The 26,822-nt window shown below is 32.6% G+C and overlaps 1 protein-coding gene across 2 annotated transcripts in view; it reads left to right on the top strand.

Annotated features, from left to right (window-relative positions):
• Positions 1-26,822, top strand: part of GALNT13 (polypeptide N-acetylgalactosaminyltransferase 13) — a 577,778-nt gene that overhangs the window by 425,311 nt on the left and 125,645 nt on the right. The window lies entirely within an intron of this gene.

Below are 26,822 nucleotides of genomic sequence, written 5' to 3'. Positions count from 1 at the left end.
TGTGTGAAAAGTGTCAAGACTAAGAAAACTGGAAATTTAGATGTGAGAAGATTATGAAGGTCTAAATGCTTTTAAAACCAAACAGTAGACTTTATATTTGATTCTGGAGATGATAGGGGACTTGGATTTTAATGAGTAGAAAGATGGCATGGTTAAACTTGAACTTTAAGATCACATTTTGATAGCTGAGTAAAAGATGCTTTGGCATGAGGAAACAAGTGACAGGGAGGCCAACCAATGGCCTATTATAATGATTCAGATATCAGGTGAATATTGCGACACAGCATTAGTAGTATTAAAGAGAGAAGAGAATGCAGAATAGACATGCTATGAAGGTAAAATTGAGAGGCCTTGGCAATATAATTGATATTAAAAGTGAGAAATGTGGACAGTTAGAGGGTGAATGGCTAGAGCACCAGCCCTGGAGTAAGATAAACCTGAGTTCAAATTTGGTCTCAGACACTTAATACTCACTAGCTCTGTGACTTTGGGCAAATCACTTAACCCCACTTGCCTTATACACACGCCCAAAAGAGTAAGATATAATAAGGAGCTGAGGATGCCACCTAGATTGAGAACCTGAGAGATTAGGAGAATGATGGCATCCTTTATTATAGGGAAACGTGGAAAAGGAAGATTCCAGGGCAAATATGAATTCAGTTTTAGGTTAGAAAAATAGTATTGTGGTTTATATATTATATACAGTTCATAAATATTGAATGTGTTGGGTAATCTATACACTTTCTTAATGAAATTCATATTTTTTCTCTTTCTCCAAAAATAATAATATTTTAAAGCTTTTCTATTTATAAAAAATGTCTTTTCAGGTTTTTACATGCTATTCATATAATAGATAAGTATTATTAATTACTCTCTGTGATATAGAACTTACACATGATTTTTACACTTTAAGTTGCCTATTCATATAAGGTTAGGGAAAACAAATTGACTATCCAAGGGTCCTCAAACTTTTTAAATAGAGGGCCAGTTCACTGTGCCTCAGACTGTTGGAGGGCCGGACTATAGTAAAAACAAAAACTTTGTTTTGTGGGACTTTAAATAAAGAAACTTATAGCCCTGGGGGAGGGGGATAAATGTCCATATCTGCGGCATCTGGCCCACAGGCCATAGTTTGAGAACCCCTGAATCCAAATACACAATCTATAAAATTTTCTGTATGCATGTAGAGGAGAGTCAGCTTGTCATCATCTTCTGCAAAAGGGAAGAAAATATTTCATAAATTGTAATTCAATGTTATTAATTTCAATTCCTGTCATATTTTGAGCACATCTAATGAAAAAGAAGGTTCTAAATATCTAAATATTTAATATCTAAAATATCTAAAAATGAAAGGAATATTGTAAAAATGCAATGTGTTTTCCAAAAACAAACAAACAAGCAGTTTATTCCAAATCAATTGAATTTCCCTTTTGGATGAGATACTGTGCTAGACTGTGGAGCAAAAGAATATTCTTCATATAGTTTACCAGGATTTTAACTAAGTATTTGTCCAACTACCTTATGCTATTATTATAGACAAGATGAAAGATATAGGCAAGAGTTATATTAATTCATACTTAGTTGAATGGCCTACCCCAAAACAATCATCAATACTTTTCAGTTTCCCTCATTAGCTATTTGTTGAACCTTTTTTTTTTTTTAAGGTAGTAACTATCCATTTCATAATACAATACAGAATTTGCAAAAAAAAAATTGCAGTCAAATTCAATGGAAAATGTAGTGTCTATTATTTTCTCTTTTTGAAACATTGGAAATTTATTATTTATTATTTTCATCTCTCTCTCTGTCTCTCTCTCTCTCTGTCTCTCTCTATTTCTCTCTCTCTCCCTCCTTATTCTCTTTCTCTCTCCCCCTCTGTGTGTGTCTGTCTCTATCACTCTATCTCTGTCTCTATTTCTCTGCCTTTGTCTCTGTTTCTGTCTTCTCCCTCCCTCCCTCCTTTTTCTCCTTTCTTCCTTCCCTTCCTCCCTTCCCCCCTCTCTCTTTCTCTCTCTCCTCCTTTTCTCCTTTCTACTCCCTTCCTTCCTCTCTCTGTCTCTCTCTGTGTGTCTCTCTCTGTCTGTCTTTCCTCCCTCTGTGTGTGCCTCTTTCTTTCCATACCTGACTTTCCCTGTGAGATTAAGAGGTGAAAAATTGGAACAAGAGGTTTGGCAATTGTTAATGCTGTAAAGTTACCCATGTATATATCCTGTAAATAAAAGGCTATTAAATAAATAAAAAAAGAGATTATTTTAGTTTATGATAGTATACCTTCCTTTCCCTTTATTATTTGAAATCCATAGCTACAAAGCCTAGGACATATAGGAGACTATTTTTCCCTTTCTCCCCTATCACAAATATCAAGATGGAGTTTTTATTTCTTTTTCAAGATTCTCATCATTGACATTTCCAAAAGAAACTTTCTGCTTATTACTAAGGAGCATATCTAAATTTCCTCTTCCCTGACTCATTATCTTCAAGGTTCAGCTTGGTGACAACACTTCCCTATAAAGCCCCATGTTTTTTTGTCTGTTGTTGCTATTGTTGTTGTTTCCCCTCAATTGTTAGTGATATTGAAAATGACTGTTACTAAGAACAACAAACTGGCATAGGATGCCCTAAACCCACCCTGCCATTTTTGACATTTTAAGTACCTACACATTTAAGAACCTACCAATGTGAATTGGTTTTGAAAGGACTATCTCTTATTTCCCCATCTGTCAGTGTTCCTCTACTATTAGAACCATCATATTCTTAAGTCCGGGAATGACTCAAAGGCAGAAGACAATATCCATTGTCTGAGCATGTGTTTTTCACCATAACTCCTGGGGAAGATGTGCCAGTGTCCAGGTAGTAATGAGTTCTGATAAAGTGTTGGCATGAATAATTTGCTAATATTTTCTCCAAGGTGATTATGAATAGCAACCCCAATAGCTCACAGGAATGGAATGAGAACATGGTACCTTGGAACTTGAGACCTTACTTCCTCACCTTGACCATACATCTGAGTTAAGGCTGTCCTGGACTTTGACTCAAATAATCTTCTAAATTCTGACTCAGCTAGTTGTGTCACTTTAGGAAATCATTTAACAGTTTTACATCAACTTATGTATATGTAAAATATGCATAATGATGTATCCAAGGCATATTTGACTAAAAATGTATTTGAGCTGGGCTGGGCATAAAGTGAGGGAAGATAGATAGAGAGCCCAAATGTGACAGTGGGAACTACACAGTGTTTTAAACATCAAAAGAAAGCCCCCAATATAGAAATCTCTTTTGGTTTGTATGTTTGTTCTGAATTTTGTTGTATTTCAATATGATTGATTTTCATTTTAATACTATGCATTTTATTTTACGCATTCAATAAATTTAAAAACTGTATTCTACAAAAAGGACCAAAGGCTTCATTGGACAGAATCCTTGCCTTGTTCTCAACAGTATCTATTCTGGAAGGAATATTTATGAAAAAAAAATATGGATAAAAAGGCTTGGATAAGCTACAACTGGTGGAAGTGAAAGAAGTGAAATCAATAATCAAAGTAAAGATGTGGATAGAGTACTGGGTCTAAAGAACTCCTGCTGAGTTCAAATCTAGCCTCAGACACTTATTAAATGTCTATGTTATCTGGGCAAGTCACTAAATCAGTTTGCCTTAGTTCTTTCTCTGTAAAATGAACCAAAAAAGGAAATAGCAAAATTATTTCAGCATCTTTACCAAGAAACTCTAAAAGGTGTCACAGTCAAATATGACTGAAAAATGAATGAACAATAACAACCTACCTCAGAGTGCTGTGAGAAATTGAAAATCAAAACATGTTAAAGGTTTACATACATGTATATTGTTATAGTTGCAAACTTAATTATTGTCAGGATCATACTTTTTTTGAGTATATGCCAATTGTTTTCATTCTGTCAAAGAGCATTGAATCTCAATCCTGAGGACCTGGTCCAAGGTCAAATTTTACTACATGTAGTCAATTCTCATTTCTGGGCTTCAGTTTCCTCATCAATGTAGTGAACAGTGAAACAGACTAATGCATATTCCACTTCTACTTCTTATGATCCTATGAACTAGCTATTTAATTTTCAATGGGTGGGGAGGAGGCAAATTGCTGATACAATCAGCCAAATTTACCCCAGCTGCTCTGAGTAACACCACAGTGGAAGTCTCATAGGGTAAGATTTAGGCAATGGCCTGCTATCCCACCTGTTTTCTCTTAGCCTCCATGCTCTTCTGAGTTTCTTTCTCCTTACTTTACTGACACTAAATAGGAAGGAATCTTATTCCCACTTTATACCTAGCATAATCTTATTGGATCCATTCAGAAAGTCATTTGTAAGGAGAGAAAATGGGATGTTTAAATATCCCTTGAAATAGAGAAGAAAAGAATTGTCTGTGAGGAAGAATAATAAAGTTCAAGAGTACCATGAATTGGTCGTGATGTGATTGACAGAACCAACATAATGAACCAAAATGCCTGTGAAGCATTGAAGGATGCCCATTAAATATATATAAATATTTCCCTTATATCATTTTCTCTTATGAGTAGCCAAGCAAAGATCTAGGTTTTTTTCCTCTTCTTAGAACAAAAGTCTACTCTCAAGGAAGGCAGAAGATGTTCCTTGCAAATATTTTAAAAAGTTAACTATCACTTCTATAAGAAGAAGGAAATTTCATCATTTAAATTTGTCCACAAAAGGAGATGAGCTGCTAATTGCTTTTATAATAGAGGTAACAATTCATTATCTGTAACTGCTTAAATACTGATACTTTAAAGACTTCTCAAGCATTAGTTCTTTTATAGTTAGATGATATAAAGTCCTTTGCTTTTTTATAAGGAATACTATAGTAGAAAGAATATATAGAGAATTAAATTCTAGTTATAAGTCTAGTTTAGACCAACAAGTCAACCAACCTGAGTTTCAATATCTCCATCCATAACATAAATATGACCCCCATATAGGATTATTGATGGAAAGTATTTGTTAGTAAATTTAAATGTAATGCAATGTGAAACATAAATACTACTAATAAGAGATTTACTTACAGTTTGACATTTTTATTCAGCTGATGGGGTACAGCTTCTAAGAAAAATAAGGTAGTAATTCTGAGGCCCCAGACTTAATGAGTAATCTCTTGGCCTTAGGAATACTATGATATAGTTTTACAAACATTTCTGAGTTCCAGATAACTATCTATTGGTCAGTGATAACAGGGTGTCAGGGACAAACATTAAGATACATGCCAGAATACTCCTCAATTTCACCTTTAAATCATAAAATTTACTATTGAGGTATATTCCAGACTAAGCCATAAAATTCAACATTGAGGTACATACCAGATTGCTCCTTAATTGTACTTCTAAGCCATAAAATTAGTATATCAGTGACATGCAGAACTAGATCTCTCTGTCTTTTCCTATATCTTGTTGTTCCTGGTTATGTGCTAAAGTCTTTTGGAAATTAGTATGCTTCAATTGACATTACAATTATCATAAACTTCCCCCCTTCATTTGAAAACGTTTCAAGCCTGCAAATACTTTTGAGATCCCTCATGACACTGGTCTGCAACCCCAACCTTTTGGGGTCTCCTTGTAACCTCAGCACAGCTACAAAAAAAGTTACTTTATTGACCTCTACAGAGGTCCATAGATATTAGACAATAATAATTAGCTAGCTACTTGTCCCAGAATCAATTCTGTTTTAACTCTATTCAAAATAGTAACACTTAGTTGACAATAAAATGTTGAGATATGTGGGCTATGTTGACATAAATTAAAGAGCTTTCCTCAGAGATGAGAAAAATTGGATTTAACTACCACTTCTGAGACAAGAGTATCAATACCTCAAGTAAATTTCTAATATAAGTCATAATACCTACTTGCAGGGTAAGTTTCAAACTGGAAATTACCTTCATCAGTGAAATCACTGGCCCCAAAAGAAATAATAACAACAACAATAATAAAAAGGAGAGGAAAATATTATAGGAATAGTCTCTATTAATGTTTATTTTAAAACCAAATCATATGACAAAAATTTCAAAGCAAAGTACCTAATGCAATAAAAACAGTAATGTGGAATTAAGTCATATATTCAAATCTCCCAGAATTCATTTCTAAGTGACCTCATCCCTTCCCTGTTATGTGTATCACTGGACAAAAAGTTTGATTGTATTCCTAATTGATTCTATTATCTTCCCCACAAAGGAGAGGAGAAAGTGTATGCCAAAACTCCTCAAATTTGGATGGACAACTTACACTTGTGAGTTCTTCTTCACTTACCTGCTCCCAATTTAGCATATGCCTTATTCTTTGGTTATTTCAATTCCTCCAGGACTCACTCATGCTGCTCATTTACTCTGTGCTCAGATTCCCTAGAAAGTCATTCTTCTCTTGTGTCTCACTTTCCTCGTGAGAATTAACACGTTCATTTAAAAGTAGGCAGGCTAAAAGCTGATGTCTCAAAGGTTTCTGGAGTATGTTTCAAAAGGTAAATTAAATTAAGAGTATATTCCTTGTGCCCATCTTTTCATCTGACACTGATTCATTTTTAGTCATAGAATTGTTTTAACTTTATGCTAAGCCCTTGTGTAGATTCCAATAAACATGACTGTGCCTATATCTATATAATGGCTAAATCCTTTCTGGAAGAAAAAACCGAAAAACTCAGTTATTCCTCTGAATGGTTTTTTGATGGAATAAGGCAGAAGTCAAAATAAAAAAATTGAGGAAAGTGTAATTCAAACAATTCCCATATCGTTTATATTTTAAAAATTTGGAAAATAAAAAATCCAGTCAATTGAGATAAAATTTCTGATTATGAAGTCTTCTGCTTTCCCTCAAGAGTAGACCCAAATTAATAAGGTGAATAAATGAATGGATGCTGTTTTTTATTATTTTGGCAGTACTGCTGATGGATACCTAAACACACTTTTCATTACCACTCTAGTAATACCAAATACAATTACTGCTCATTTGTTAGGCCTCATTAGTTACTTTATATTCTGAGTAATCAATTGGATCTACTTTTCTTGGAGAGCTTTTTCTATTAGGTACAAAATGAGTGCAAAGTTACTATGTGTGGAACATTTTAAGTGTTATTGGAAATCTAAATAGTGATTTTTAGAATTTAATTTTTGGACAGTGAGATGATAAGAACTTGCTTTTGCACAGATAAAAGAGATTTTACAAAATCAAAATTATTTGCAGCCTTTGCTGTTTTTAGGATAATTACAAAATGAAGTTCAGAATAGTAATATTCATTTTCTGAGTAATTGCTCTCTAAGAGCATGTTTATTTGATATTTGTCTGTTGGGAAGTCGAATTGCAAAAGCCATTTTTTTTTCCCCCAGAGAGTTTTAATAAATTTTTTTGAGGATAATTTTCTTGAATTGTAAAAATAAAATTATTATTATTATCTAGATAGAGGTAGTATATCATGTTTATGAGGGGATTTTAGCAGTGTGCAATTGTGCTACTCCTGCTTATAGAACTGAGTTTAAATTTAACACTAGAGTAGGCACCTGTGATGCCTACATTTTAAGTGATGCAACCTATTGAGTCTTGAGTTTTTAATCTATGAATCAGAAAAGTGATGTGTAAGTGGTAGAAACATAACATTTATTGGAATTCCATTCTCTATATTTGAGGAACACATCTAGCTAAAACCATTTTATTTAACACATGTCTTTAGGCCAGTCAAAAAGTATTTATCAACTCATTACTATGACTATATGACAGTCACTTGACACAGTATAGGGACATAATAGTAAAGCCCAGTGTAATGAAGCTAGATGGAAAATGAAGAGATAGCCAGCTTGGAGACATTGTAAAGTAAGGTTTTGATGGGAGTTCTTCCCCTCAACCATAACCAGTCAGGAAGACTGGAGGCTGCAGATGAAGAATCTAAGAAGGGGATATCGAAGAGGCATGAATTCCTGCAATATTCGATGGGAAATTAAGAGAATGCTGGCTTAACTGTCTTCCTTAAGTAGAGGTTCTAAAAAGCTTGGAAATCCTTTAGATTCTTTAAGTTAACTAAATTATTTAGATGATTCTTAAATTATACTCACCATATTCCATATTGCATCCTGGTTTCAGGATATTCATTTAAGCAATGTTTAGTTGTCTATGACTGAAATTTTAATATTAAATAAATAGGTATATAATATACTAGACATAATTTTTAAAAGCATATTTATACATGTTTCCCTGGATTCCTTCCCAGTCATTACTTTATCTTAATTTGGCAATATTTCTCATTTTAAAAGAAAAAAATGTTGAAAAATAGGTTAAAACAAATTAAAAATATAAAGTCACTTATTTAATAAAATATGATTGTGACAATTTAAAATATTTTTCTGTAAAATAATCTTAGATTTCATTGTGTTGTCAAAAAATGGCAGTGAATTAATCTGGAATCAGGCCTAGATTGTGAATTAAAATAGGTATGATTTTTGTATACTGCTTTTACATTTGTGATATTGGACAAGTCATTTCATGTACTTCTCTAGAAAGAGCATGAGACTGAAAGTCACAATAACACCACTCAAATTCTACTTCTATCACAGAATTCTGGAGATATTGGGCTAAAAGTTAATCTCTCTAGATCTTAGTTTCTTTTTCTACAATATCACTAGTTGACTTCTGAGTTCAATCCATACTATAAACATTTGATTGTATCATTTTATGTTCTTAGTTGTTAGAATTCTTATAGGTGCTAAGTCACTGGAATTGATAGAAACAATAATGATCTAATTTAGCATGGTACTTAACAGTTTCCAGTTCAGAGTTCACACCTTTTACAGCTTTAAGAGTTCACACCTCTAAGAGAGCATATATAAGCTAGGAGCCTCAACCAGGATGCACATTGGGAAATTCACAAATCGGAGAAGCTCATTCAGAGGAAGTTAGAGGCAGAATCTGGCAGAGGAAAAGGACTAGTGGCAGGAGCTCTTGGAACCAAAGAGAGAGATAGGCCTCTAAGAAAGCTAACCAGACCCCAGGAAGGAGACAAGACTTAAAAGGAAACAATAAAGGATTTTGACTTTAATCCCTAGCTGCACTTGTGGTGATTACTGGCTGCCTCCAGAAGCCCCCAAGAAACCTGCTCCTAGAGAACATTATACTTTAGAGAAGAAAACATTACACTTAGTAGTCGATTGATTTAGAGATAAGATAGTAAGTTTAGTTTATCAGGAGTCCTCAAACTACGGCCTGGCCTGCGGGCCAGATGTGGCAGCTGAGGACGATTATTCCCCTCACTCAGGGCTATGAAGTTTCTTTATTTAAGGCCCCACAAAACAAAGTTTTTGTTTTTACTATAGTCCGGCCCTCCAACAGTCTGAGGGACAGTGAACTGGCCCCCTTGTTTAAAAAGTTTGAGGATCCCTAATTCTAAACTTTAGATTATCTCAGAAATTATTTCCAGCAGTTACATTCTATGTGCAAAGAAATCCTTGCTTCATTAACACCATTGTTCACTGGAAAAAACCCTGACTCTGGAGTCCAAAAACCTGGTATCAAATCTAAGTGCTTATATTTATTATCCATATGATCCTGAACAAGTCATTCAACTCAAAATGTCTCATTTATTTCATCCATATAAAAAGGTAAATAGAATAATTCTGCATTCTTTCTAGATCTAGATTTATGATACTGTATAATTATTCTAAATCCTTTTCAATCTGAAGCATATAATCTCTGCAATCTAGATTACTTACATGATAAAATTGGACCACACTAATGAGGGTTAATATTCATAATTACATTAAAATTAAAGTAAGTTTAATATTACAGTTATTATGGCTTTCAAAATACATATTTATACAGATTATTGGATTTGGAGTTGGGGTTCCCACTATGAGGAGATTGCTAAATTGGAGACATTTTCTTGGAAGATGAGTTTTTTCAATATCTCAAGGGGATAGTGGGGGGAAATGCTTGTTACACTTGAGGCAAAAGGCTATTTCAACCAATATGTGCAAATTTTGAGATATACAAAAAAAAATCAGTACAACATTTTGACAAAAAGTGTTTGTAGTAAAGTCCAAGTTGGCAAAGAAAATAAACTAATGTTTAAAAGAGGATGAAAAAAGCTGTTGAATTTCTTAGAAGTCATTAATAGTCATCCAAAATTCCAAATCTTATTTTTATAGTATGTTGGAAACTAGTTCTGTGCTAAGAAATGTTTGTGTTAACAGATAAATTGGTTGTCTTAGTTACTCATGTGATGAAATAAAAATATGGTAATTGATGAAATCCATTGAGAAGGAATATAAACAGTAAGATATGCACTGAGTCTCAAAAAGGAGGTAGAAGTTGAGAGGTAAAGAGAAAAAAAATTAAAGAGAGACTTTCAAAACAGATCAAAGAGGATGATGTAAAGAAAAATCCAGTACTAATGCCAAAAGCAAAGGTAACTTCCAATTTAAACTTCAAAGTTATCATAACAAGGAATTTTCTCAGAGAAGCATTGTGAGCCTGTGAATGCCAGTGTTTGTTTCATTTTAGAGAAAAGAAAATTAGGTTGAGACTTATCCAAGGATACTCAGCTATTAAGTGAGTCAGGATTCAAATCTATACCTGCCAAAACCCTATTTATTACTATATCCAGAGCATCACACTATATTTCAAAGAAGGAAAATTACAAAAACTCATTTAGAAGTAGTATTAATTGGTAAAACAATTATCTGTCATTTTAAAGAAAGTTACATAAACTCCTTCAGGAATACAATGTTTCAAACAAAACAAAACAAAACAAACAAACAAACAAACAAACAAACTCAGTATCTACTGCCCCAAATCAACATATCATCTTTTATATTCCTGCCTTGAGGCAGGTAGGTAGCAGAGTGGATAGAGTGCCAACCCTGAGTCATGAAGACTCCCCTTCCTAAGTTCAAATATGATCTGAGACACTTTGTGGCCTTAATAAAATCACTCAACCCTGTTTGCCTCATTTCCTTTATCTGAAAAATGAGGTAGAAAAGAAGGAAGTCAGCACATTACTTCAATATATTTACCAAGAAAGGCTAAATTGGGTCATAAAGAGTGAGACAAATGAAAACACACACACACACACACACACACATATTCCTGTCATAGTACAAGAGAAGACTTTTTCTCCTCCCCCTCTGTATTTTAACATTCCTATTTGCCTTCAAGTTTCCATTCAGTTGACATTTACTGCAAGGATCCTTTTCTGATCCTCCTAGGTGTTAGCTTTCAAAATTTTCTGAATTTCTAAATTAAACATCCATATTATTACTCTATCCCCATTCAGTAGAATGTAATCTCCTTAAAACTGGAGACAACTTTTGGTTTGTTTTTATTTTCTTAAAGCTTAGCATTGCATATTATAGGCTAATATATTTTTGCTTAAATTAATTAAATTAAATTAAATATTTCTACATAAATCTATTTAGTAACTATGCAAATTACATTCTCTCCACAATTAAGTTCTATGTCTATTTTTCTTCTGTGCAAGAGGCAAAGTGGCATAGTGTATAAGGAGTCACTATATGGAAATAGTTGTAAGAAAAGGAATCTAGGGTCAGAGCCTGACTAAATCATATAATCACTGAGCCTAGAAAAACACTTCACTTCTTAATGTTTTTCACAAGTTTTTAAGGATATATATTTAATAGCAGTTATCAACCTTCCTTGGTAGAAGTTTCCTAAACTGATCAGATCCTAGCTTCTATGTTTATATTTATCATGGTTCTTACAGTCAACAAAGTCTTTCATTGTAGGAATTTTATAATCAAGAGCCAAAAGACTTTGATATAATTAAATAATATCATCTCTTTATTGAACAAATGTTTTAAACAAATAGAACTTCTTGGAAAGTACTTATATTTCAGAACAAAAATTAACTGTTTTTCTGTGTCATAGGCACTTTCATATACAGCAAACAAAGAGAAAATAATCATTCAAGAGGAAGCACTTGAAGCAGTACAAAAATTAACATCCTTTTCAGGATTTTGGAAAGAGATTTGAATTTGAATTTTATCCAGTTTAAACACAGTAATGGATTTCCACCCACAGTAAGAGTGGAATTTAGATTATTAGGTTTCAGAAGCTTTTTAATATAAACTCTGATTCCCAAGGAATTATGTGAACCAATTTGGAAAACTCAATTTTGAGGACAAGATTTGCTTCTTGAAACCATAAATTTCTGTGTGAACATAAGTAGAAATTGCTTATACTGATTGCTCATTTCTGAATGGCTGGGAGAGATTATTATGTTCAGAAGCCTGGAAGCTTAGTTATAGTTGATATATACTACTGTACAACTGAAATACATACTTTGTAAAATTATATTTTATACATATTTTGTTGTCACAAGACAATTTTACAAGGCATATTAGGTAGCATTTGAAGCTGATTTTAATGGCAGTTTTCATATTCTTTCAAGAGAAGGCTTTGGGAGAATTTGAATTATATCTGTACTCATTTAAAAATATATACACTATGTCAAAATTTTCAATATAAGATAGCATAACATCATCTTAGAATATAAATTTTACATTTTTTACTTCTATATTCAGATATCTAAAATTCAGATTTTTCAATTTAAAGATCCCATGCCTTTAATAATAAATAACCATGTGATATTTAATATCTATACTCTAAATACACATACAAATACATAGATGAACAAACATGAAACATTTGCCAACTGGCTGACTCTTATTTGCTTTTGTTTTATTGATGATAATGATGATCACATTATCACAGTTGTGAATCTTGTAGAACTATATTAAGTACTAAGTACATGTACTGAACTAGAGAACTATTAAGCACCATGCTAAACTAGATAACCATTGTATTTATCAATTCCATTTACAACACCTTGTAAAAATCCTTGTTTCAGAGTTCTGGTCCATAACAGAAAAGGCTTCAAATGGTATGCTTTAGATAAAGCCTATGTAAAAACTGTTTAGTTTGGTCTTTCAGTAAAGTATAACACTCATAGAATGCAAATTTTGACATCTATTTTTTTTTCTGTAAGGTATTGGGATAGGTGTTGGAAATAACAAGAAAGAATGCTAAGAACAAGAAATCCTTAGAGGCAGAAGTCAGGATGTTATAAATGTCAGGTATGGTAAGTAATCCTGTACAAAAGTCACAGAGACCAAAAATGGAAATAATGAGTTCAAAAAAGAGAAATTGGCCAGTGTGGCTGTAACAAAAGAGATTAATATACAATATCTTTGGGAAACTAGGCTGAAACTAGATTTTAATAGAACTTAAATGAGAAGAAGTATAATTTATATTTAATCAAAAAGACAATAAAAAGCCATGAAATTTCTTGAACAGAGCAGTGACAGAAGGTTCTTGGCTACATTTTTTTTTTTTTAGTTTAAGTTCTTGGATAAGTTACTTCTGTATTAGGATGTTGCTCAATGATGATAGATAATTGTTTGGACTTAACTGGAGAGGCAAAATGATGGAAAATAATTATTCCCTAAATTATCACTCATCAATGAGGAAATAAGATCAAAAGTCTCTACTAATATCTTTGAAAATATTGGCTCAGTGTAGTAACAAACAAAATACTAGACTTTATTAGAAAAAAAAAAATCAAGCAAATTTTCTTTCCCTTCAATCCTTTGTACAAAACCGAGTTTCATTCATACTAAAAATATCTAGTAGACCTCTAATTATTGCATTATGACCAATTGCATGATAATCACATATGATTATCATAGACTTTGTGATAAATAAATATAAAAGTAGCTAAAAGAATCAAGGAAATGGCCAAAAGAAAGAATTATTTTTTCCCTTTTATTTTCCGCAATAACAAGTAAAAACAATTTTAACAGAAGATTCATTCTGAAGACATGCAAAAAGATTTTTTTTTAATCTGAAAGGACAAATATAACTGAAATTCTATAATCATGAAGAATCTGTTATAGACATCAGCAATGTAGCAATAATCCTTGAAACATAAAAGAGAAAAAAAGGTTCTAAAAATCAGTTAGAAATGTCACTTTGTACAACAGATGAAAAACATATGAAACTCATTAGCCCCAAAGGTTCTATAACTAATAAATACTTTCAAGGAAGTACATATTTGGAAATTTTAATTTATGCTCTTCATTTCTTTCAACTTTTTCTCTATGTTATAAGTATATATTTCTTTTTTTTTTTCATGTTGGCTCCACCATGATACTGTAAACTCGTTAAGAACAGACATGTTCTTTTATCTTTCTTTGTATCCATAGCCCTTATCTCTGTGTCTAGAACTTACACAGCAGGCACTTAATAAACATTGTTTTACTAGATAACTCTAATGTATAATATCCTAGTATCCATTCATGGAAAGTAGTACATTCAGCTGCCCATCCATAATTCTTGAGTTTAATATCAAGGAGAACAATAAAACAGTAAATTACTTTACTTTTATATAGCATGACCTTTCTTGGTATTATATAGGCGTGTAAGTTCAAGAATAGCATTCATAAATTAAACAGGATCATGGTGGATTCCCTAAATTTGAAATTCTGTCTCCATTCTCTTTTCTTTCACATAACAGCCTGATATTCAGTTCTTGATATTTCTGATATTTCTTGTTCTTGTTATTTAAATATTTCCTTCTTTCTTAGAATTCCTATTTCTCATCAAAGATTTACTTATTTGTCATTCCCTAAATTAAGTGCTTTCCAAAGATCATAATCCGAAATTCTTAATCTGCAATTCATGATTTATTGAAAAATTAACATAATTAGTTTATTTTCATTATATTGTTATTTTGCATATAAAATATGAGAAGAGATTGATGGATTAAAGCAAATTGGTGAAGGGGTGCATGACACAAAATAAAGTTAAACTCCCCTCCATCTTAGTGCTTAATGCTTCATCCTTCCTCAAATAATTTCATTAACTGTGTACCTAATATATCCTCAAAGTATAATGGAAGCTCCTTAAGAGAAGAGAATGTTTCTCTTGTCCTTCACAGCAATTTATCCAAATATGCGTTTAATAAATATTTGATGCATTGAATTAAACTGAAACGAACATATGAATCTGAAACACACTCTTCATTCTTTTGCTCTATTAATCATTTATTATAGATATTCCATAATTGAGGTTCCAGTATTGTTATGTTTATCTAGTAAGTCAAATTAAAATTTTCCTTTACTGCAAACTATTTTAAAAATCAAACAAACATAAAGGCTTTCTAATCTCAACATAGAATTTATAAGTTCTGCTTCAAAGGCAAGTGGGAAAAACAAAACAAAACCAAAAAAAGACAGGGTGGGGGGGGGAGATAAATCTCATAGCATTATTCTAAAGTGTTGGCATTGGAATAATAGAATCTAAATAATTAATGAAATGTGATCTCAAGTAGAATATATCAGTCAGAGGTACATAAATTACAGAGGTTCATAAATTACCAACCAGTCATTTTATAAATGAGGACACCAAGGTCCAAAGAATTTAAGGGGCTTATCTGAGGCCAAACAGATAACACAATCAGATCCTAATCCTAACTTTATTCTGGAAATGTCAATTGACATCTCCATTTTAGATTCTTCCTTTGCATTATATTAATCGTGTTTACCCTATCTACTAGTTAGTTTTAGTTTCTTAGTTTTTAAGATTCAATAGGATAACATATAATAAACGTACTCTGAAAATTTCATTGTTGTGTGATTAAAATATGTTAATATTTTGGGGCTTAATGTAACACAAAGCTATTCAGTCCTTTTGTCAAAAAGATATGCTTCATTTTATCCTTAGATGTTATAGTGTATCTTTTCTTTTTTTTTTGCCATTTAGTTATCTATTTTTAATTTTACTTTTAGTAATAAAACAAGTATTAATGTAGCAGTACAATAAAATATAATTATCCTTGAAACTGAAATCTACTATCAACAAATTGCTATTCCTGTAAAATGTGCAAAAAAAAATATATCATGCAGATTTCTTTTTTTTTCCCCTTTCTCTTTGCCTTTGAGATGGCTACCATTAGATACAAATATGTGTATGTACATTTATATGCATATATATGCACATATAGATATAAATACACATATATGTATACATACACATATACATGCACATATATATGATATAATTATGAAATTATTCTGTACATACTTTTATTCATCATTCCTTTATCTGGATAACATCTTTCTTCATATATCCTTTATAGGTAATTTACATCCTTGTAATAGACAAAATAACATCCACTCAAAGACATTCTTAAAACAATATTGCTATATACAATCTTCTCTTCTTTCTGCTTTTTTTAAAAAGTGTTTTGTTTTTCTAGACACATGCAAAAATAGTTTTTCATATCCACTTTTTAAAAACCTTTTGTTCTTAATTTTTCTTATTCTCATTTCCATTCCTTAGTCACCAAGACAATCTGATATAGTTAAACATATGGAATTATTTCCATATCCATCATGCTGAGCAAAAAAAAAAAAAAAAAAAAAAAAAAAAAAAAAAAAAAAAAAAAAAAAAAAAAAAAAAAAAAAAAAAAAAAAAAGAAAAAGAAAAAAGAAAAAGAAAAATAAGAAAGAAAAAAGAAAAATAAGATCAAAAGGGGATAAAAGATGAGAAAGGAAAAAAATAATAAGTAAACAAACAACAACAACAAAAGGTGAAAATATTATGCTTTGATCCACATTTAGTTTTCATAATGCTCTTTCTGGATGTGGATGGCATTTTCCTTCACAAGTTTATTAGAACTATCTTGAATCATTTCATTGATGAAAAAAAATCAAGCCCATCTCAGTTGATCATTACATAAGCATTTTGTTACTGTATAACATGTTCTCTTGGTTCTGCTCACTTCACTTAGTATCAGTTTATGTATGTGTTGCAGGCTTTTCTGAAATCAGCCTGCTCATCATTTCTTACAAAATAATAATCTTCCATTAAAATGGCATATCATTATTCAATCTTTTCATTCAATATTCAATTATTCAATCATTATCCAATTAAGGGACATCAACTCAATGTCCAGTTATTTGTCACTATAAAAAGAGCTATTACAAACATTTTTTTTTTTTGCACATGTGGGTCCTTTTCCCTCTTTTATGATCTCGTTGAGATACAGACTTAGTAGAAACACTGCTGAATCAAAGCATTGGCTAGCTCTTTGGCCAAAGTTCTTATTGCTCTCCAGAATGATTGGATCAGTTCACAACTCCACCACAATGAATTAGTGTCTCAGTTTTCCTACACTCCCTTCAACATTCATCATTATCTTTTTCTATTATCTTAGCCAATTTGAGAGGTATGAAATGGTATGTCAGAGTTGTCTTAAATTGCATTTCTCTAATTGATAGAGATTCCGAACATTTTTTCATATGACCATAAATGGCTTTAATTTTATTATTTATTATTATTTTTATCAGAATTTTTTTATTTTTTTTATTATAATAACTTTTTTATTGACAGAAGCCATGCCAGGGTAATTTTTTACAACATTATCCCTTGCACTCACTTCTGTTCCGATGTTTCCCCTCTCTCCCTCCACCCCCTCCTCTGGATGGCAAGCAGTCCTATATATGTTAAATATGTCACAGTATATGCTAGATACAATATATGTGTGCAGAACCAAACAGTTCTCTTGTTACACAGGGAGAATTGGATTCAGAAGGTAAAAATAACCCAGGAAGAAAAGCAAAAATGCAAACAGTTTACATTTATTTCTCAGTGTTCTTTCTTTGGGTGTAGCTGCTTCTGTCCATCATTGATCAATTGAAACTGAATTAGGTCTCTTTGTCAGAGAAATCCACTTCCATCAGAATCTTTTTTGAAGTATATAATGATCTCCTGGTTCTACTCATTTCACTTAGCATCAGTTCATGTAACTCTCGCCAATCATCTCTATATTCAGCCTGCTGGTCATTTCTTTTTTTTTTTTTTTTTTCTTTTTTCTATCTTTCTTTCTTTTTTTATTTATTTAACTGCCTTTTATTTACCGGTTATATGTCTGGGTAACTTTACAGCACTGACAATTGCCAAACCTCTTGTTCCAATTTTTCTCCTCTTACCCTCCACCCCCTCCCCCAGATGGCAGGATGACCAGTAGATGTTAAATATATTAAAATATAAATTAGATACACAATAAGTATTCATGACCAAACGGTTATTTTGCTGTATAAATAGAATCATACTCTGAAATATTGTACAATTAGTTTGTGAAGGAAATCAAAAATGCAGGTGGGCAGAAATATAGGGATTGGGAATTCAATGTAATGCTTTTTAGTCATCTTCCAGAGTTCTTTCTCTGGGCATAGCTGGTTCAGTTCATTACTGCTCCATTGGAAATGATTTGGTTGATCTCATTGCTGAGGATGGCCAGGTCCATCAGAACTGTTCATCATCTAGTATTATTGTTGAAGTATATAATTATCTCTTGGCCCTGCTTGTTTCACTCAGCATCAGTTTGTGTAAGTCTCTCTAGGCCTTTCTGAAATCATCCTGTTGGTTGATAACTTTTTGAGCATAGTTCCAAATTGTTCTCCAAAATGGTTGGATGTATTCACAGTTCCACCAACAATGTATTAGTGTCCCTGTTTTCCCACATCCCCTCCAACATTCCGCATTAGTTTTCCCTGTCATTCTAGACAATCTGACAGGTGTGTAGTGGTATCTCAGAGTTGTCTTAATTTGCATTTCTCTAATTAATAATGACTTGGAGCATCTTTTCATATGGTTAGAAATAGTTTCAATTTCTTCATCTGAGAATTGTCTGTTCATATCCTTTGACCATTTATCAATTGGAGAATGGCTTGATTTTTTTATAAATTAGAGTCAATTTTCTATATATTTTGGAAATGAGGCTTTTATCAGAAACTTTGACTGAAAAATGTCTTCCCAGTTAATTGCTTCCCTTCTAATCTTGTCTGCATTAGTTTTGTTTGTACAAAAACTTTTCAGTTTGAAATAGTCGAAATTTTCTATTTTGTGATCAGTAATGATCTCTAGTTCTTCTTTGGTCATAAATTCCTTCCCCTTTCACAGGTCTGAGAGGTAAACTATCCTGTGTTCCTCTAATTTATTTATAATCTCATTCGTTATGCCTAGGTCATGAACCCATTTTGACCTTATCTTGGTGTACGGTGTTACACCACCTACTTTCTGCCATATTCGCTTTCAATTTTCCCCTGCTGGTCATTTCTTACAGAACAATAATATTCCACAACATTCATATACCACAATTTACTCAACTATTCTCCAATTGATGGGCATCCATTCATTTTCCAGCTTCTAGCCACTACAACCAGGGCTGCCACAAACATTTTGGCACATACAGGTCCCTTTTCCTTCTTTATGATCTCTTTGGGATATAAGCCCAGTAGTACACTGCTGGACCAAAGGGTATGCACAGTTTGATAACTTTTTGAGCATAGTTCCAAATTGCTCTCCAGAAGGGCTGGATGTGTTCACAATTCCACCAACAATATATCAGTGTCCCTGTTTTCCTACATCCCCTCCAACATTCGGCATTATCTTTCCCTGTCATTCTAGTCAATCTGACTGGTGTTCAGTGGTATCTCAGAGTTGTCGTAATTTGCATTTCTCTGATCAATAGTGATTTGAAACACTTTCATATGAGTGGTAATAGCTTCAATTTCATCATCTGAAAATTGTCTGTTCATATCCTTTGACCATTTATCAATTGGAGAATGGCTTGATTTCTTATAAATTAGAGTCAATTCTCTATATATTTTGGAAATGAGGCCTTTATCAGAACCTTTGACTGTAAAAATATTTTCCCAGTTTATTGTTTCCCTTGAATCTTGACTGCATTAGTTTTGTTTGTACAAAAACTTTTCAATTTGATATAATCAAAATTTTCTATTTTGTAGTCGATAATGATCTCTAGTTCTTCTTTGGTCATAAATTCCTTCCTCTTCCACAGGTCTGAGAGGTAAATTATCGTATGCTCTTCCAAATTATTTATAATCTCATTCTTTATGCCTAGATCATGAACCCATTTTGACCTTATCTTGGTGTGTGGTGTTAAGTGTAGGTCGTTGCCTAGTTTCTGCCATATTAGTTTCCAATTTTCAGAGCAATTTTTGTCAAACAGTAAGTTCTTTTGCCAAAAGCTGGGTTTTCTGCATTTGTCAAACACTAGATTGCTATAGTTATTGACTCTTTTGTCCTTTGAACCTAACCTATTCCACTGATCAACTAATCTATTCCTTAGCCAATACCAAATGATTTTGCTAACTGCTGCTCTGTAATATAATTTTAGATCTGTTACAGCTAAGTTACCTTCATTTGATTTTTTTCATTAATTCCCTTGAAATTCTTGACCTTTTGTTTTTCCATATGAACTTTGTTGTTATTTTTTCCAGGTCATTAAAATAGTTTTTTGGGAGTCTGATTGGTATAGCGCTAAATAAATAGATTAGTTTAGGTAATATTGTCATCTTTATTATATTTGCTCACCCTATCCAAGAGCATTTAATATTTTTCCAATTGGTTAGATCAGACTTAATTTGTGTGAAAAGTGGTCTGTAATTTTGCTCATAAAGTTTCTGATTTTCCCTTGGCAGATAGATTCCTAAATATTTTATATTATCAGTAGTTACTTTAACTGGAATTTCTCTTTGTAACTCTGACTGTTGGATTTTGTTAGTGATATATAAGAATGCTGATTATTTTATAACCAGCAACTTTGCTAAAATTGTGGATTATTTCTAATAACTTTGTAGAAGAATCTCTGGGGTTCTCTAAATATACCATCATATCATCAGCAAAAAGTGATAATTTGGTTTCCTCATTGTCTATCTTACTCCTTTAAACTCATTCTCAACTGCCAAAGCTAGCATTTCTAAAACAATATTATTCTTTTATTTATTTAATAGCCTTTTATTTACAGGTTATATGTATCGGTAACTTTAAAGCAATGAAAATTGCCAACCCTCTTGTTCCAATTTTTCCCTTCCTTCCACCCACCCCCTCCCCCAGATGGCAGGATGACCAGTAGATCTTAAATATATTAAAATATAAATTAGATACACAGTAAGTATACGTGACCAAACCGTTATTTTGCTGTACAAAAAAGAATCGGACTCTGAAATATTGTACAATTAGCCTGTGAAGGAAATCAAAAATGCAGGTGGGCAAAAATATAGGGATTGGGAATTCAATGTAATGCTTTTTAGTCATCTCCCAGAGTTCTTTCGCTGGGCATAGCTGGTTCTGTTCATTACTGCTCCATTGGAAACGATTTGGTTGATCTCATTGCTGAGGATGGCCAGGTCTATCAGAATTGATCATCATATAGTGTTGTTGTTGAAGTATATAATGATCTCTTGACCCCGCTCGTTTCACTCAGCATCAGTTCGTGTGAGTCTCTCCAGGCCTTTCTGAAATCATCCTATTGGTCATTTCTTATAGAACAATAATATTCCATAATATTCATATACCACAATTTATTCAACCATTCTCCAATTGATGGGCATCCACTCAGTTTCCAGTTTCTAGCCACTACAAAGAGGGCTGCCACAAACATTTGTGCACATACAGGTCCCTTTCCCTTCTTTATGATCTCTTTGGGATATAAGCCCAGTAGTAACACTGCTGGATCAAAGGGTATGCACAGTTTGATAACTTTTTGATAATAGTTACAAATTGCTCTCCAGAATGGTTGGATGTATTCACAGTTCCACCAACAATGTATTAGTGTCCCTGTTTTCCCACATCCCTTCCAACATTCCGTATTATCTTTCCCTGTCATTCTAGCCAGTCTGACAGATGTGTAGTGGTATCTCAGAGTTTTCTTAATTTGCATTTCTCTGATCTAATACAATATTAAATAGTAACTGTGATAGTGGGCAACCTTGTTTCACATGAGCAGTGTGCTGTGGTGATATGGTGATGCAATGTGGTTCTACAGTTAGCACATGCTCATTGTGCTGTAGTGATATAATCCTGCTAAGGTATTTAAGGGCTGAAAGGACTTGAAATAAAAGAACTCCATCTTTGACCATTCTCGTGAATATCCTGCCTCCTTCACTCCTCTACTAAGACCAAAGACTCAGACTGGTCCCAAGGTCTTCCAGAGAGCTAATCTGGACTGTATACTTTGGTACCCCAGCATGGGGGCTCCAGAAAGCAATGATATGTTTTGTCACCACAACTTGGGGGCTCTAGAAAGCACACTACATCTTATTACAAAGAATATTGATGGTATTTAGGGCAAAATAGAATTTTTCTCCTAAAACCTATATATTGAGTATTTGTTTTATTATGTATACATGCACATAAGCTAATAACCAAATAACTTCAATTACTATTTCCCAAACTAAATTACATAAAAATTCTTTTCCTGAATTCATTGTGAAGATAAGTAAAAATTCAATATATCTTTTTGTTATTCCTTCAGTTCTGTAATATTATTTTAGAAATTAGTTAATGTGACACAGTCATCTTCCAGGGTAATATTAGTTTAAAAAAACACAATTCACTAACATAATTAGATTTTCTGATTGGCTTACTGGAAAACAATGCTGAATCAATACATTAAAGTGGCAATGGCATAAATACTTAAAATTATTTTTATGCTGGCATTTTGCTAATAAGATCAAATAACCTTGAAGGAAAGCATGAACACACACATTCCCTCCTTTTCCCTTTCCTTCTTGTTCACCCTCTCCCTGTCTTGCTCTCCGTTCTCTGTCTCTCTATTTCTCCTCTCTCTCTCTCTCTCTTTTAATCTCTTTCCATCTCCATCTCTGTGTGTGTGTCTTTGTCACACACACACAACTTGAATATATCACTATTGCTTTTCTGATATATAAAGCTTTAGCTAATTGATACAGGGTAAAGTTAGAAACATAGCTTCTTTTTTTTGAAGATTGTTTCAATGATTAGATCATATTACTTATGAATACAATGGATTGACATTTATATAGTTGTATAGTTCCTTATAAATTCTAATTTTTTGTATATTATCTTATTTTAGCCTCACTACAAACCTATTATAAAGTAGGTTCTAAAGGTATAAGATCCCCATTTTTATAGATAATTAATACAGAGCTCAGTGTTGTTGAGTGAGTAGTCTGAGATCATAAGGCTAGCAGATATTTTAGATCGGATCCCATATATTCCTTGTTACAAGTATTGTTCTCTATCCATCATGCCCTTCTGACATTTTCCTGACAAGTTCTGAAAATAGTTATATCCCAGTAGACAGAGTATTGGATTTTGAATTGGGCAGACTCATATTCAAGTTCTTCCTAAGATTTTTACTTTTTTAGCTGTATGACCTGGATAAGTCACTTAATCTGTCTGAACCTGCAAAACTTTATTTCTAAAATGGAAATAAAAACCATATCTAGCTCATAAGGGCATATTAAAGATCAAACGTGCTGATATGTGTAAATGCTTTGTGATGCTTAAAATCCTATATAAATGACAGCTATCATTACTGGGATTGATTGTTCCCTTAAAGTTCTATATAAATGGGGCAGCTAGGTGGTGCAGTGGATAGAGCATCAGCCCTGAAGTCAGGAGGACCTGAATTCAACTCTGGCCTCAGATACTTAATATTTCCTACTGTGTGACCCTGGGCAAATCACTTAACCTCAGTTGCCTCAGGGAAAAGAAGTTCTATATAAATAATAAACTCAATATTATTCTGGAAGATAAAATATGGTCAAAATAATTATTTTGATTATTCTGTTTTATACATACTACTTCGATTACCAAAATTTATTTAAATCAAATATACGTTTTCCATATTATTTTGCTTCCAGATCAATGAAATAAAATATAAATTAAGTTCAATTTATTTTTAGTGGGACTTTTTAGAGACACTGGGAGAGGATTAGGAGAGAGGATTTTTTTTTTTTGAGTTGATTTGATTTTCTTGAAGTTGCCACCTATAGGAGTCTAGTTCACTTTTGCCAACTGTCTAGAGAAACTTTTCCTTTCAAGTATATATTCCTCTGGTCTCAGTGACCACATAAGAAGAGAGATTAAAGAAAAGGAACTTTTCTTCTTTGTTTGGACTCTATCCTTGAATACTCAGTATTTGCACCCACCTAGTTCTCCTAAACTTTCCTTTTTGCTGATTTGCAAATATCTTCAGCTTAAAATTATTCTATTTTCTCTATTTTAAATTTATGCTGATGATAATTGCTACATAATAATATACAGGATCTTGCCCACTTATCAGGTTAGGATACTGAGATCTAAGACAAAAATTATGATTCTAATTCTCATGTAAACCAGTTAGTTTTCCTTCTTTCTACACACGAATGTTTTAGCCACCTCATGCCTCTAATAGCACAAATGCATATTTTGTGGAAAGACACAGTTTCTCTTTATGATCCAATTTTGCCACACTGAAGGATCAAAATGGAATAGTGATTAGAAAAGCAATTTTTGAATCAACATTTTACTTCAAATCTCATATTTAATGTGATTCAGAGCAAGTCATTTAACTCCTCAGTGATCCTTGACTTCTGACTTTCCAGAATATGCCAAAAGTTAGGATTATCATTGTTATTGCTCTCCTTCGGCAGGTATCAATGAGAACCTTGAATTTCTTTGTTTGAAACACCTAAGAAATTGTTCTTTTGCAGAAACTTATAAGCAAACCATATATCCCAGATGTTTTCTGATCTGACTGCTTCCCAAAATTGTTTAAGAAAAGAATATTACACAGAGTAATTCTTTAGTCTAAGTAAATTGACTTGTGTAGTATATCATATAACATTATATAATATCACATTGCATTGCCTGACCTGTCCATGAGCAATTGGCATTTGTATCTGTCTTTTATTTGAATTTTGTTTCCTATTTTTCTCAGTTTATCAAAGTATTAGGATTGTTTTTAAATGCTTAAGAAAATTTGTTTATAAATTTATCTAATCCCTTTATTTTGACCTTTGCAGAATTCATTTATGTCTTGTTCAGTTTGCTTTTCTAAAAGAAAATTAAGTACTCAATTTCTGAACTGATAATTTAGACAATTTATATTTTAGAAATATTATTCCATTTCATTGAGCTTTCAGTTTTGTTTTGTTTTGTTTATTAAAGCTTTCTATTTCCATAACATATGCATGGATAATATTTCACCATTAACCCTTGCAAAATGTTGTGTTCCAATTTTCTCTTCCCTTCCCCACTCCCTCCCCTAGATGGCAAGTAATCCCATATGTGTTAAAAATGATGTAATATATATGTTAAATAGAATATATGCATACATAATTATCTTGGTGCACAAGAAAAATCAAATCAAACAGGAAAAAATGAGAAAGAAAATAAAATGCAAAAGTTTTGCTTCAAGTTTTACTGTCATATAGTTGGGAAAATGGCTCCTAATAATTTCTTTCATGATTTTATTAAATTCATTGTAGCTATACCTTTTACATTTTCAGTACTAAGGATGTGATTTTTTAAAAATCAAATTAATTCCCCAGCTTTTGGGATAAGAACTCACTGTTTGACAAAAATTGCTGGGGAAATCAGAAACTAGTATGGCAGAAACTAGGCATTAACCCACACTTAACACCGTACACCAAGATAAGGTCAAAATGGGTCCATGACCTAGGATTAAAGAATGAGATTACAAAAAAAATTAAAGGAACATAGGATAGTTTACCTCTCAGACCTGTAGAAGAGGAAGGAATTTATGACCAAAGAACTAGAGATCATTACTGATCACAAAATAGAAAATTTTGATTATATCAAATTGAAAAGTTTTTGTATAAACAAAACTAATGCAGACAAGATTAGAAGGGAATCAATAAACTGGAAAAACATTTTTACAGTCAAAGGTTCTGATAGAGGCCTCATTTCCAAAATATATAGAGAATTGACTCTAATTTATAAGAAATCAAACTATTCTTGTATTGATAATCAAAGGATATGAACAGACAATTCTTAGATAAAGAAATTGAAACTATTTCTAGCCATATGTAAAGATGCTCCAAGTCACAATTAATCAGAAAAATGCAAATTAAGACATGAGATACCACTACACACCTGTCAGATTGGTTAGAATGACAGGGTAAGATAATATGGAATGTTGGAGGGGATTTGGGAAAACAGGAACACTAATACATTGTTCATGGAATTGTGAATACATCCAGCCATTCTGGAGAATAATTTGGGACTATGCTCAAACTGTGCTCAGTTGGGACTATGCTCAAAAAGTTATCAAACTGTGCGTACCCTTTGATCCAGCTGTGTTACTACTGGGCTCATATCCCAAAAGATTTTAAAGAAGGGAAAAGGTCCTGCATGTACAAGAATGTTTGTGGCAGCCCTCTTTGTAGTGGCCAGAAACTGGAAACTGAGTAGATGCCCATCAATTGGAGAATGGCTGAATAAATTGTGGTATATGAATATTATGGAATATTATTGTTCAGTAAGAAATGACCAACAGGATGATTTCAGAAAGGCCTGGAGAGACTTACATGAACTGATGCTGAGTGAAATGAGCAGGACCAGGAGATCATTATACACTTCAACAACAATACTATATGATTATCAATTCTGAAGGACCTGGCCATCTTCAGCAATGAGATGAACTAAATCAGTTTCAATGAAGCTGGAATGAATTGAACCAGTTATGCACAGCAAAAGAACTCTGGGAGATGACTAAGAACCATTACATAGAATTCCCAATCCCTCTATTTTTGTCCACCTGCATTTTTTATTTCCTTCACAGCCTAATTGTACACTACTTCAGAGTCTGATTCGTTTTGCACAGCAAAATAACTGTTTAGACATGTATAGTATTTTGTATTTAATTTACACTTTAACATATTTAACATCTATTGGTCAACCTGCCATCTGGGAGAGGGGGTGGGGGAAGGAGAG

The sequence above is a fragment of the Sarcophilus harrisii genome, chromosome 3 (assembly GCF_902635505.1).
Source record: "Sarcophilus harrisii chromosome 3, mSarHar1.11, whole genome shotgun sequence".
In the NCBI taxonomy this organism is placed as follows: Eukaryota; Metazoa; Chordata; class Mammalia; order Dasyuromorphia; family Dasyuridae; genus Sarcophilus; species Sarcophilus harrisii.
Note: the sequence above shows the minus strand (reverse complement) of the source record. Positions and strands in the feature narration are given on the sequence as shown.